This window comes from Perissodus microlepis, chromosome 3 (assembly GCF_051167445.1).
Source record: "Perissodus microlepis isolate ML-2025 ecotype Zambia chromosome 3, ASM5116744v1, whole genome shotgun sequence".
In the NCBI taxonomy this organism is placed as follows: domain Eukaryota; kingdom Metazoa; phylum Chordata; class Actinopteri; order Cichliformes; family Cichlidae; genus Perissodus; species Perissodus microlepis.
Genome location: NC_140463.1, coordinates 41261945 through 41275565, shown reverse-complemented (window position 1 = coordinate 41275565; position 13621 = coordinate 41261945). Strand labels below are relative to the sequence as shown.

Below are 13621 nucleotides of genomic sequence, written 5' to 3'. Positions count from 1 at the left end.
TTGGGGGTCCCATATATATGTGTGTATGTGTGCCTATATATAGGTGTTTTTACTGTTACATGTATCAGTAAAACGTTGAGCAGATGAGGTTCCAGTTAAACCTGCATATCAAACATACGTAAACAAATTAGCCACACTGTCCAGTCAACTTTGTTTAGTAGTTACACACATGCAGACTTATGCTATGAAGGATCGTTACAGCTTTATGGCGTGATCTGATTTGCCTTAACTGTTGGCAAAACCGGAGCAGGTTGCAAGTGAGCCAAGTCTGACCATTTTCTCCATGCTGGATCGGTGACTCAGATTAATTGCGGTTAAAAACTATGAAGAATTAGGCCAAGTCGTCATAAAATGGGAATTATTCTTTAGGTTCAAATTTTGCACAAAAAACACCCCCAAAAGTTTAGAAGGTGGAAACTGATTAATTTAATTCAAAATAAATCCCAAAGTCTGTAAATGCAGGTCGGGTTGTTTCTTAATCTGGACATTATTGTTCGCACTAAGCCTTGGTCCACTGAAGGGGTTGCTTTGTAACGCCAGATGACGTCTTTTTTAGTGTCTACTGAATGTCTAGTGTTGACATGAGTAGGTCCTCCATGTACATGCAATTTATAATCCAAACGCGGTCGTTGTAGACGTCCTTTCATTGTCCAACTTCAACGTATTTTAGACGTCATGCTATAGACGCTGTAGACCCATGCTTCCAGAGAGTGGAGGACATGTTTTCTGTATAGAAACAGTCATGAGTGAAGGAATGCACGAAGGCAGAGTGATCAGCAGACACCTCCAAGATGGCGCTGGGCTCTTGACACTAAAACAAAACTGAGCAGCTGCTCGGTGGCTTTGGAGCAGAAATGTTCCCAGTGTCTTACAGGCAGTTTGCAAAATGTGGGCATCGACAAAGACCGTAGAGCAGATAGTCCAGTTCAAACATTCGTACTTGCACAACCCGTGCATCGCAACTTCTCTCAGTCCAGCTACCGATCACAGCCAAATTCGCTTTCTCTTACAAAGCTCTTCACAATAAAACACTATACTCGTAAAAATAAACCATATATAATGCAAATGCTCTTTTAATCTTGTTAAACACATCGTACGTCTTTTAAAAGGAATTCCAAATGTTTTCTAAATACTTTGAAACATGGATTTCAATGTTTTTAATACACATTTTAATAAATGACTTTTTTAACCTGGTTACAAACAAATAAGCTGATTCATTGAAATAAATAAACCAATTAAGGAAAAACAGGAAAATGTGAAATAACAAAAAACCCACATGTACTGAATAAAGTAGGCTAACGCATAATAAATCATGTTTGCTTATAAATAATCCTTATTCATATGTATTGTGTTGATAACGACAATGTTGCTGTTCATATATATATATTGATGATGCAAAGTTCAAATGTTGAACATCAGTCACATTGACGTCCAGGTTGGGTCATGGTCGGACGTCGTATAGATGTCAAGAATTGGCCGAGGACCGATGGACCCAATATAGACACGATCTGCACGTCTATCCGACGTCCAATGTTTAAGTGGGTCATCACCGGCTTCTCACATCTGTTGGTCGTGAAGATTTTTGGTGTTAATCGATTCACATCTGCATGGCAGCAGCATCAGAGTTTTATAAACCACCGCCAGTTTTCTACATCTGTATTGATTAAATATTTTTTAATCTTTATTAATTAGTGTGTCTACTGTAGGTCAATGCACGTCTCCATCAGGCTTACATCACATTAATGAAGAAGAGAAATCGAGGTGGAGAGCGAGCACGGAGGCTCCTTCTGCTCTCCAATCCCATCTGCTTGACACAGAGGGAGGGAGGGAGAGAAACAGAGAGAGCGGTGGTAGACGAATGAGAACGAGGCCAGATCAGGCTGAGGGAGGGATGGGGGGGTGGGGGTGAGGGGGGGTGGAAAGGGGGGAGGTGCTGTTTAGAGAAAGGCAGGGAGTGAAAAAAAAAAAATCAGAGGGAGGCAGGCTGGGGGGTTGGGCTCCGAGCTTGTGCATGTGAGGGAGAGAGAGGGAGAGAGAGAGAGCAAGAGAGAGAGAAAGCAGCCGAATGTGTGTTATATATGTATGTGTGTGCGTGTTTGTGCGCACGTGTGTGTGTGTGTGCGCTCGCTCTGTTCCTTTCCTTTCTTTGTTTGACTACTGAGTGGGGGGAAAAAAGCGAGACAGAATATAGAAAGATAGAGAGAGAGGGTGAGGAAGAGGAACACAGACCGAGGAGAAGAGCAGGATCTAAAAGCAGTGTCACTTTTATTTTATTTAGAGAAGAAAAGAAGAAGAAAGACAAAGAGGATTTCTGTTTTGGTGTCTTTTTTTCCCCAGTCACCCCTTCAGTTCTTCCTTTGCAGGCTGTAGAATAAGAAATATACATATATATATATATATACACAACAGCAACAACAACACTGCACTGAATGCTTTTGACAACAGTGTCATATTCAGGAGCAGTGAGTGTTTTGTGTGTTGGCTCAGTGCGCGTGTGTGCTCTGAGGAGGTGGGGGGAAGCAGCCTGTGCAGTTTAAAGGGAAAATACAAGGCACGCACAAAGCTGGGAGCACAGGCAGGCAAGACAGCAGGAAAGGCGAGGGAAGGGAAGGTAGTGGGAATCTGCTGAGCTGGCTGACGCTCTAACCGACAAGCTGCTTTTGGAATTTTTTTATTTTTTTATTTTTTTTTATTTTTACACCACCGATCCAGCCCTGGGTCTCCCCTCTGTGCTCGGCCTGGACCCGGCCACGGTAAGGCGAGCTTCCTATCCACAAACCTCTCAGCTGTTTGACCACTGCCGCTCTGCAGACAAAAGCAGGAGAAAGTTGCTCCGTGTGTGCGTTTGTGTGTGTGCAGATGGAGAGAAGCTAAAGCTAAAGGCTGAAGCTAAGGCTGAAAGGCGTGAGGAATACAGCACAAAGGGAGCTTGTGTGCTCCAGCTGGGGCCGTGTGTGTGTGTGTGTACGCTTTTGTGGACAGCCATGAGTGTTTATGTCTCGCAGTGTACCCAAACTTTTGCATGTAAGGGATGCCCCCAAAATAGACAAGCACTGAACAACTAAGCCCCCTCCTTTTTCTTTTCTCTCTCTTTTTTTTGAATTTTTGAATTAGGATTTGTGCTGCTCTGGCTGATTGTGTGTAGAGTTAAGGCTTCTGTCATAATAGCCATCATATGGCAGTTCTTGGTGCTTTTCATGCAAGCAAATATTCTGAAATCAAACTATTGCTGGGAAGCAGAAGAAACCCAGTAAGAAGACTCTTAAAGCTCCCAGCATGCTGGTTTTTAAACCAGCGGTTCGGTTCACAGCAGGGTGATCTAAATGCTCCAGGAGGATGTGCAGCCAGCTGGCTCACAAAAAAACACAAAAGTAGGGTTTTGTTTTTTTTTTTACTTGTGTCTTTTTAAAAAAATCTTCTTCATCCTTCCTCCTCTCCTCTCTTGAGTTTCTTTTCTCCTTCTTTCCTCTTTCCTCTTCACTCCATGCTGATTTAAATCCCAGCTTTGCACAAAGGCTTTCTCTATTTCTTGCACATTCTTCTGCTTTTTTTCAGCGCTTTCCTTTTTCTTGCACTTTCTGACTTCATCTCTCTGCCATGATATTGGCAGGTGACTGTGCTGGAACATGGATCTTTCACCGGGTGAATGCCTGTCTCTTCTGCACACGCAGATGCCGACTCCCATTATTAGTTTTTCAACACACACAGCTCACTAATACAAAGTGTGCGCTGTCCTGTCAAGTGTGTTGTGGTCTGGTCGTGGTGGTGGGGTGGGGGGGTTTTTTGGTCTGCTCTGGTCTTGTGGTTAGCACTTGTTTTTTAAAATGAGCGTGTGTTTGTGTGTGCGTGTTTATGTGCACGCTCCTCAGTGTAAGCGTGTGAGAAACTCAACACTTGCGCCGGCGTCTGCCTGGAGCTAATATTGTTGTCACTATGTGACTTCGTGTGCATTTGTGTGAGTGTGTATTGGCGTGTCGGTCCCTGTCCTAATTAAGTCCTTGCCCCCCTGTGTTCAAACCAATACAAACATTCCTAGAATAAAAGCCTGACTAGAAAGACATCTCACGCGTCCCACTGTAAACTGATCCCTCCAGTTCTCCCACTCACACACGTGAGCGTCCGGGTCTGCACATGCGCACACACACATTTCCACACACAAGGCAAAAAAAAATCTCTGTTACTATTTTATTTGCTGCCCCCACCCTTCCTGTTTTCCCTGGGGAATTTCCTCCTTTCTCTCTTTTTTTTTCATTAGTCCATTACCAATGGAAGTAGAACATCTTCTGCTCTGACATTTCTTTCCTTTTATCTTTTGTTTCCTTTTCCTACCTTTTATTCATTTTTTTTTATATCCACCACTTCCTGTCCAGCTGTCATTATCCTGTAGTGGCGTGCCAGGCATGGTTCACCCAGGGACGCCTGCTGTGGACTGGAATACATCATAGCTGCACACTCTCTATCCCACATAGCCTTGCCCAATTAGGAAATATTGTATACAGGACGCAGCCAGTACTAATGCTGCGCTAATCTGTTTATACTGTGCTGCTGGTTCCCATAGAGAGAACAGAGTATGCTGTATTAGCAGAGATAGATCTGACATTAGAGCTGGGCAGAACTGATTAAGATAAGGCAGGTCACAGAGTTGAGTTGCTGCGTGTTAGGTTTCAGGTGTTATATTAGAACAAAGACATTAAATAATGGAATGTGAGCAGTGAAGGAGCAGAAAGGAAAAGCAATGAATTTGAGTTGGGTTTTTTTTTGCATTCTTGCATTTTAAAACAGCTCATATTTTTCATCATACGAAACCAAATACTACTTTCCAGGAAAACCTAATAGAAAGTTAACATAGGTTTAAAACAATAAATGTAGTGTGCACCACAGGTACAGGGCTTTTAAATAAACATAGCATAGTGATGTCCCCACACAGATTCCTTACAGTTTACCTTCATGACGGCTGCAGTTGTATTTTTTTGCCCTGCAGGAACAGTTTTGCATAGTCATTAGTCGGTGGGAGGGGCTGACCCTGCCCAGCTGCGAGTGGACGTGTGTTTTGCCAATGCAGATAAAATACGGGGATGAGGCCTGTGATGACTGTTGACTCTGGAGCTGTCTGTGTAGCAACAAGCCATTTCCTGCACTGAGAGCCATTAGGACGCCACCCAACTCCCCCCCCTCTCGTCTGTCACCCACCATGTTCCTGTGTTCCTCTGCAGATGTGCACATACGTAAACACACATATACACGATGGATGGGTGGGAGTGGGGGGGTGCTGTGTTTTTGCGATTGAAATTGTGTGTGTACATGTGCTGCTCTCCTCTTTACCCCCTCCTCAGCCCCAGGGCAGTCCCCCATGGCTGAAGAAAAGGGGTGGGTTGGAGGGGGGTCGGGGATTGCACATTCATTGGAATGGAGGTTGAGATAGCAGTGGGGAGGAGGTGGGGTGGGTTTTGGGGGGTTGTAAGAGTGATTGAGTGTGTTGCCTGGCGAAGAAAAAAAAAGGGGGGGGGGCAGAAAGAAGAGGGGAAAAGCCCCCTCCCCCCTCGTGTTTAAAGAACTGGAGGGGGAAAGGGGGGAGGAGAAGGAGAGGAGCAGACAGGCAAGATAGGAGATTCAGGGGTGGAGGTGAGGGGAGGACGGGTGGATGGCTGGCGCCGTGGCTGGCTTGCGTTTGCGGAGAGAGGGGCTGGGCTATTAACAGCTCGTGTTCAAGTAATAGTTTGAGACGCTTTGATGTTCATAATTGTCTGTTTGCTCCTGGAGCTGATCCAATGAGCTGACAGCTCAACGTGGTGACGCTTTCGAGTCATCGCTGCAGTTCTGGACAAAACTGAGAAGACAAAAGTGGTTCTGAGCTCATGTGTGCAGAATATAGCGTAAAACAGTGATTAAGCCAAATACTGGCTTAATCTAGACCGATTCATTCATATGTTGCTTGGACATTAATTGTAGTTTGTTTAAAAAAAAAATGTTATGTGTTTGATTTGGAAAGAATCAGGCTTTGGTGAGCTGTGCGTGTATAGTGGGTGGTACCAGCTTTGTACTGTTTCCAAAGCAAGGTGCAATTTGGTGTGTTAAATAGTACATGGACCATGAGTGAACTCTACTTTCACAACTGTCATGTGTTCAAAGAGCATTTTTTATTGATTCATTTTTTTGATTTGTTTTTCGGCTACATGAGCTAGTGCTATGCTTCTTCTTTAATTGCAGTAGTTATATATATTCCAGAGTTTGTTAAAACACAAAGGGATAAGGCTTAGGTGACTAATTCTATTATGCGGGGGTCAAAGGGCTCAAGAAGATTAGCTTTGGCCTTGGTGCTAATGCGTACCACGGTAACTAGCCTGCATAAGATGCCGTTTGATTAGCCGAGCGCGAGACAAAAGGCAGAGAAGCTGGGCAGGTTGAGGGAAGGTTAGGAGCACGTACTGCTCGACTTCTTATTTGCACAGATAGGTTTGGCTCTGAGCTGCAGCCTGTGACGCTCGAGAGAGAGAAACGAATTAGAAAGAGAGAAAAGAAAAGGGGAGCACAGATGAAGAGATGTCTGGGACGGTGAAAGAAAAGTAGCCATGCTGAGACATTGAGAATACACACACACACACAGACCCATTGGCAGGAGTAGTATGCTGAGTGTGCACATGGCTTCTTTGTGTAGAGGAGAGGGGCCAGGGTTTGTTGATTTTAAGGTAATGACTTCCAGTTGTTTCAGTCAGGAGAGGGCTCTGTCACTACAACTAGAGAAACCCCAAATCCATAAAACACACACACAGGCACACAGAGAGCCTGACTGGCACAGGTGTGTGTGCATCTAAAGCACAAGTCTTTGGCCCGTGGTTGATTTTATTGCTGCTTTATAAAGGTCAACGGTGGAACTGTGCGTATGTTTACAGCAGCGGTCCCCAACCTTTTTTGCGCCACGGACCGGTTTATGCCCGACAATATTTTCACGGACCGGCCTTTAAGGTGTCGCGGATAAATACAACAAAATAAAACTAGTACCGGTACCGAAAAACAGAAGATTTATTCATAACACACGTGAAAAGACCCAGGAAAACAGAGTTAACGATAAAAACGATAACAAAATAACGCTGAAAACCGATAAAAACCCTGAAAACTATGCATTTCACACCTGAGCCTCAACTCTCGCGGCCCGGCACCAAACGACTCACGGACCGGTACCGGTCCGAGGCCCGGGGGTTGGGGACCGCTGGTTTACAGCATCTCTTGCATAATGTGCATGGATGGTTGTAGACTGTTAAACTGTGCTAGCTCAGAAATAATGGGCCCTGCACTTCTTTATAGGTCATGATACAATAGGAGGGATCACAGAGAGGCTAAGCAACACCAAAGAATGAGTTTTACAATAAACAGCAGTCAGCTGCATTTTGTACCAAGTACATCTAATGATAAGGAAGTATTTGTTCCTTCTGCTGTATTGCTTGTATTGATTGTTAGCATCTTATGTGATGATGTTGTGTGCACTCTGAGGCGTATCGTGCTGTGAATAGCAGCAGCTACTACATGGCTGGAATGTAAACTGCACACACACAGAAGGAATCTATAATGCAACTGCATAAACACACAAACGCACAGCAGCTGGGCCAGTGCCGCGTGCATTTACTGCACCCTGTAATTGCATGCGACAGAATGCTCTTTGAAGGTTCCTGCTCTCGGGCTGTCCTCTTTGTGTTTTCCCCATATTTGTTTATTTGCGGCGCTTCGCACCAAGCGATGTAGTCCAGCGCAGCTTCTCATTACGCGTTTGCGTGAATTTGCTTGTATACTCACGTCTGCCTCTCGGCTTTGGGGAACGCATGAGCGCGCGCGTCCTTGGAGCCGCACTCCAGAGCGGTGGCCCGGAGTCAGAAAAAGGGGGTTTGCGTGCAGGATATGTGTTTAACTTCTGCTGCTAATGATGCAAGAACGGAATGCAGTGTTTAGTCCCGCACCGGTTTCGCTGTTTGATTAATGTGTCGAGGTTTGTCATACTACATCAGATTTTTACTGCATAATGCGCTAACTCAAAGCTTGTATAACCTGAAATGAGCTACTTGTGCATTCAGTGCAAGGAAGAGAGGCACGGGGGTTCCATTACACTCATTATCTCTCTTCATCACATTCGTGAGGGGTGGCTTTGCAGACGGGGTGTTCGTTTTACCTGGTATTTGTAGTACTGGCATCATGTGACACTTGAATGTCTCTTTCATTACGGGAAGATTTTGCCATAATTGGAGTTTAAAGCAAAGTCTTTAATTGGAATATTACAAGTGTGCGTAAAAATCACGCCTGTAAAAGGTGCATGTGCACATGAACAGTAACGCCGGTGACCCCACAGTGACCTCGATTGATCTAGCCGATTGAAAGTAATGCATTAACCTGATTATGTCTCTAAGCAGTCAGAGGACCATTATTAGGAGAAGGAAGTTGAAGATCTGTGTGTGTGTGTGTGCGTGCGACTGGAGGCTCTGGCAGGTATAATTACCTGTTGGTAAGGAAGGCTGAGTTCAGCTTTCGTTTTCTTTCCTATTACCTTCCCTGTCATTCCTCCTTCTATTCTTTTGCTTCTTTTAAATCCTTGCACTACTTTTTCCTCTTCTTCTAATTTATCCTCCTGCATTTTTTTAAAAAAACCTCTGGGTCCAGTTGTTCCCCTGAACAGCCTTTCTCTCGCCGCTCTTACTCTCTCTCTCACACATGTGCGGCGTCGCCTGTCTCTTTAACCTAGTTCCACACTGAACCCTGACCTCCTCTCACTTGTGTAACGTCTGTGATAACTGTGCTTTTGTGTGCCCCGCAATGTTTCTCGCTCCACTTCTTCTCAATGCGTGATTCAAAAGTCACAGCTGAGCACGCTGGAGTCACTCTTTTTTGTTTTTCTGTTAAGATTTAGCTTTCGTGTTTCGTGTGTGATTGACTTTCTTTGTTTTAACTGTTCTGCAGTGAAATCAAAACTGTGGTCTGTCGCTCAGTGTTTATGAGGAGATCTGTGTCTCTGCGTGAGTGTGTCTGGAGGGCAGCGGGTACGCTGTGACCTTTATGGGTCTGTGTGTGTGTGTTTGCCCCCAGACTAGTAATACGATCTGCCTTGAAGTCTGGTCCTTCCTCCTTCCATGCTCTGTCTGCACCCTCCCTCACCTCCCTCCAATATCTTTTCTGTCCATTCACAGCCTTTTCCCATCTTTCATTAATCCTCCACTCGCCTTTCCTTCATCTCAACCCTAACCTTGTAAATCTTTAGTAATTTAAAACCCTAAAACCCAATCGTCTACACCCCATCCGCTTGCATTTTGGCAGTTTTCTATCAGTCTCTCACACACACTGTGATCAGATGGCTTTGATTGCAGAGATCAGAGGAGAGAGAAGGAGGGAGCTGTGTGCGCGCGTTTGGACATTATAATTGATTTTCTCTGTTGTTCTCTTTTGTTCGACTGGTGTTAGATGCGTGCCGGCAAGCTGCACATTTGCCTGCACTGTACTGCAGCGATACCATATAGTGTGGATTGTCTGCGTGTGGGTTGGGTGGGGCAGGGTGATGGAGGAGGTCATGAGACAGGCTGAGTCTGTCCCACAGGATTTCTATCAGGGATGTATAGAATTACATGCTTCACTGTGTGTGCTTGGGCTTCTCTTTGCATGTTTCTCCTCTCTGTGCCGAAGGTAGCAGAGCTGCAAATAGGAAATAAAAACCTGTGACCTTAAATGCATTCAGATGTATAGAAAATCCTCAGGTCATAAGTTCAAGTGGCTGTGGGAGTTCAGAATCCTTTAATAAGAGATGGCTAACAAATTAAAAACTCCTACACTCATCCGCTGATGGGCATAGGCCGACGTGTAGGTGGTTGTAATATACTGTGCTTCCCTTCTTACGCAGAGTTTGAGGCTAAACAAGTCCTCCGCCCTCCCGCTGCCTGCCAAATATTCTCCCACAAATTTTTTCTGTCTGCTCTCTTCAGTTTCAGGCTCAGGCGACTCTTCCAATCAAATTCCTGCTTTTAACGCTTCCTGGGTGCAGCAGTGTGGTGTTTGAGCGGTGGTGTCCACTGCATGTGTCCTGTGCTCTGTGGCCATATGGTAGCTACATTAGCCCACAGTGTAAACACAGCTGGCTGCCTCCTGTGGCTGCTCGGGTGAACAGCAGTCTGCCTGCAGATATGGAAAGCTCTAATAGGAGGATCACATACACAGCTGCTGTATTAATATGGCTATGGGCCACACTTGGATTCATGGCTGTATTTGTGAGGTAGATTAGCTATTGCCGCCTGATATCTATTATTGACATTCAGCTAGTCATTAAAAGTCGCTACTCAGGTTTCAGCCACTGTTGGCGATTGATGAGTAAAATACTGTGGAGTGTTTTCCAAATATTCAAAACTGCATGGACCGAAAAATATCTTTAAATTATAAGTCACAGATGGTGGATTCTGTAACTTATTGCGCTCTATTTCTGGGTTTCTTTTAACAAAGGGTAACATATATATGGCAGTCTGAGTAAGAGGCACAAAGGGGGAGATAAGAAAGAAAAGAGCTGGGGACTGAACACTGCACATCATAAATAAAATGTCAGAAACACTAGTGCATGCTAGCCATTGCTCAGGGTAGCGTGAAATCTGCTCTCGCCCCCTCCTTTCTTATCTTCCCTCACTATCGCACTCCCTCTCTCACTCTTTGTGCATATGTGTGTGCATGTGCGCGGGGTAATTGAGGTGTGTGACCTTGCTGTAGGCCTGGCAGGTGTACGGCAAGGGAAGAGACAAATAAGGGAGGGGGGGGTGCAGGGTAAAGGGATGGATGGAAAACTGTGCCACTGTGCCTGCCCGCTTGTGCATAAATGCATGTGCTTGGCATATATGTTGTGTAGTGGAAAGAAAAGCCAGTAATTGTGTGTTTGTGTGGGTGGAAACACACATTCTTCAGCTGTAAGGTCCTTTGCATGCGACTTGGAAATGAGTTCATGTGCACAGGTGTGTGGGCGCATGTTATTGTGCAGACGAGACGGCATATATAATTCTCTATAGGTTGCAGTCTGTGCTTTGCATTGAGGTGCCTGCATTTTTTAAGCATCCCTGTCAAATTGGAATATGTCACTATAATTAGTCTAAAATAAGTAGGCAAATGGAGGAGATGATTGACAGCTTTTGTTTTTCAGAATTTATATTACTATCATTAAGACTACATTTCCTATACACCCAGTCGCTTCCTGCCACAAAGATGTGGATGAATGTTGTTTATTCTGACATCCTGTCTCTCCCTGTTGAAAGTGAACACTGTGTTTTTTTACCATCATTAATACACTTTCCTCTCACTCTCTAACCTGGTGACACACATTATGAAAAATGTCACAGTAATGTTAGTGTTAACCATCCTCATAACACAAACCTAAACATAATTTGATTATTTTAGAGCCTGTTGGTCAAATTTCATTTTAATAAAGAAAAGAAATTATTTAAAAAGTTGGCAACTTGGTTTAAAAAAATCCTTTCATGGTTTGTATTCGGTGCTTTCAGATATGTTCTTCCCTTGTTGTTGGGCAGCGTAAAGGCATGCGCATGTGATGACATGTATGACAGAGGGTGCTTTACATTAACATTCACACTTGGAGTCTGACATGTCAGACGACTGGATGGAGTCTTCCTTTCTGACATGCAGCAGACAAGCAGGAAATACTTCCTGTCGGCCACGTTTTCACTCGTGGAAGTTCTGCTTGGCTCGTCTGAGTGGAGCGTGCACGACTCGGGACACGCGACAACCACTCACTAGCTGTAAACTATTACCAGCACCGTTGTATCTAAAACAATATTGTGCTAAATAGCTCTCATTCTCATGCGCACCTACGTTGTGTAACGCCTGTGTTTGAAAATGACCAGCGGCTGGCAGAACCTCGCCCCGACGTCTCGGTTTCACAGTTGCAGCAGTAACAGGTGCTTCAAATTTCGTGTAAAACGTTAATTCAGATCTCTCATACTCAAACATTATAGGCTCTGATTATTTGGTGCTTCTGCTTTTTTTTCTTGTTGTTATGGTTTTCATTTCTATACTATACCTGCCATCATCTTCTCCTCACCATCGAGGGGAAACAGTACAGTGGCACTGAGCTCTCACAGATACTCATCGCCTCTTCTTCTTCCTCCCCTCCTCTCTCACTCAGTACCCTCCTCCCCCCACCCACTGCTCTCTGCACAGTAGCTCAGTGCATCTGTGTCATGTCACTGGGTTCTGGCGTCCCAGAGTAACCCCCCTCGCCCCCACCCTCCCGTACCAGTGCAGTCTCTCTCACTGTCCCCCCCCCCCCTCTCTTTCTCTGTCCTTGTGTGGCTCAGAGTGTCATCCCTGATCTCTTCATCTTCTCTCTCCCTCCAGCCTCACTCCTCGCCTCTCTGCTTTTTCCTAAAGAAGTCTCCTCCTCTCTCTGTCATCCTCTCTTTCTCTATATTTAATGTGTGTCACTCTTTTAATCTCTTCCTCTCCCCTTAGCCTGTCATGCAGCACAAACATAGAGAGCATACACACCACTGCTCTCTCTCTCTGTCCTTCTCTCTTGCTCATGAAGCATACACAAACATAAAACTGTCTCGGTGCATACATTAATAGATCCAAGCTCCTTAGCTGACTGCTGCATGCATAATCTATCGGCTCATACAGATTGTGAACAGTGCACTTGTGAAGCTGTGCGTGTGGGGGTGTTTGAGGCCCTAGGCTCCTCCCGCCAGAGAGAGCGAGGGAGGGAGCGAGACAGGTGTGGACCAGATTGAGTTCCGCCTCATTTCCTCTGCCCTGTGCAGCTGGTCAAGGACACACATTTAGACGCGCAGACGCTTTCGCACAAGCGCGCGTTCGTTATAAGAACAGGGGACACGCACGCTGCGCGCTACCTCAAGAAAAGATGGAGAAGGCTCAGCCGCAGAGTTAGCCTGAGCGAAGCGTGCGCGCTGGGAGTGTTCACGAGGCCATCTGCACTTGAATTCCTGTGGAAGAGGATTACAGCAATGATTACAGCCCGACTGGTCGAGCATTTCCATGGTGACACTGACAGCCCATTGCAAAGTCACTCAAGTCCTTTCCCCTGCATTTCATATTCACAGTGTATCTATGCAGTGCTACACCAACCATTATTTATAGCTGTCTTTGGTTATTTATGGCGACGTGACAGTGCTCGATGGCAGTCCCTTTATCATGCTAGTGTTAACAGTGGAGGGACATTATGATGGTGACGCTCTGATGAAAATGCACGCTTAACAACACTCATTGCTGACTTCAGCAGGTCTGATCCCAGTGCACAGCTTTATGGGACTCGGGAGAGATGATCATTTGGCATTAAAAAAAATGATCCTGCTCCAACATCATTCCCAAATGTCATTTTTCACTTTTACTTCAGGCAGTTAGCCGATATGTTTTAAGTGCTGCTGACTAAGATTCAGCTCCTACATTATCAATATTACAAAACATCAGTGCTAAAGAGTGTGAAGGATATCCAAGTGAATTGATTTATTTTGATAGATTCAAATAGTTCAAACAAAAAGTTCAAGTTTCTGGAAGCTCCTCAGCTAATCGCTGACCTGACTGCGGTGGCAGTGACTGCTATTCCAAGGCTTCAGGAGCAGGCAGTGTAGCGAATATCTGGGTC

At 45.1% G+C, this 13621-nt stretch overlaps 1 protein-coding gene across 6 annotated transcripts in view; it reads left to right on the top strand.

The window, feature by feature from the left end:
- Nucleotides 1-13621, top strand: part of kdm6ba (lysine (K)-specific demethylase 6B, a) — a 105195-nt gene that overhangs the window by 53759 nt on the left and 37815 nt on the right. Inside the window, exon 1 of one of the 6 annotated variants that reach the window (XM_084924498.1) lies at nucleotides 2202-2753. The exons of the other annotated variants lie outside the window; for them this stretch is intronic. The gene's annotated coding sequence lies outside the window, so the exon portion shown is untranslated. Of the gene's footprint in view, nucleotides 1-2201; nucleotides 2754-13621 lie in introns of those variants that run through there. 6 annotated transcript variants of the gene reach the window in all.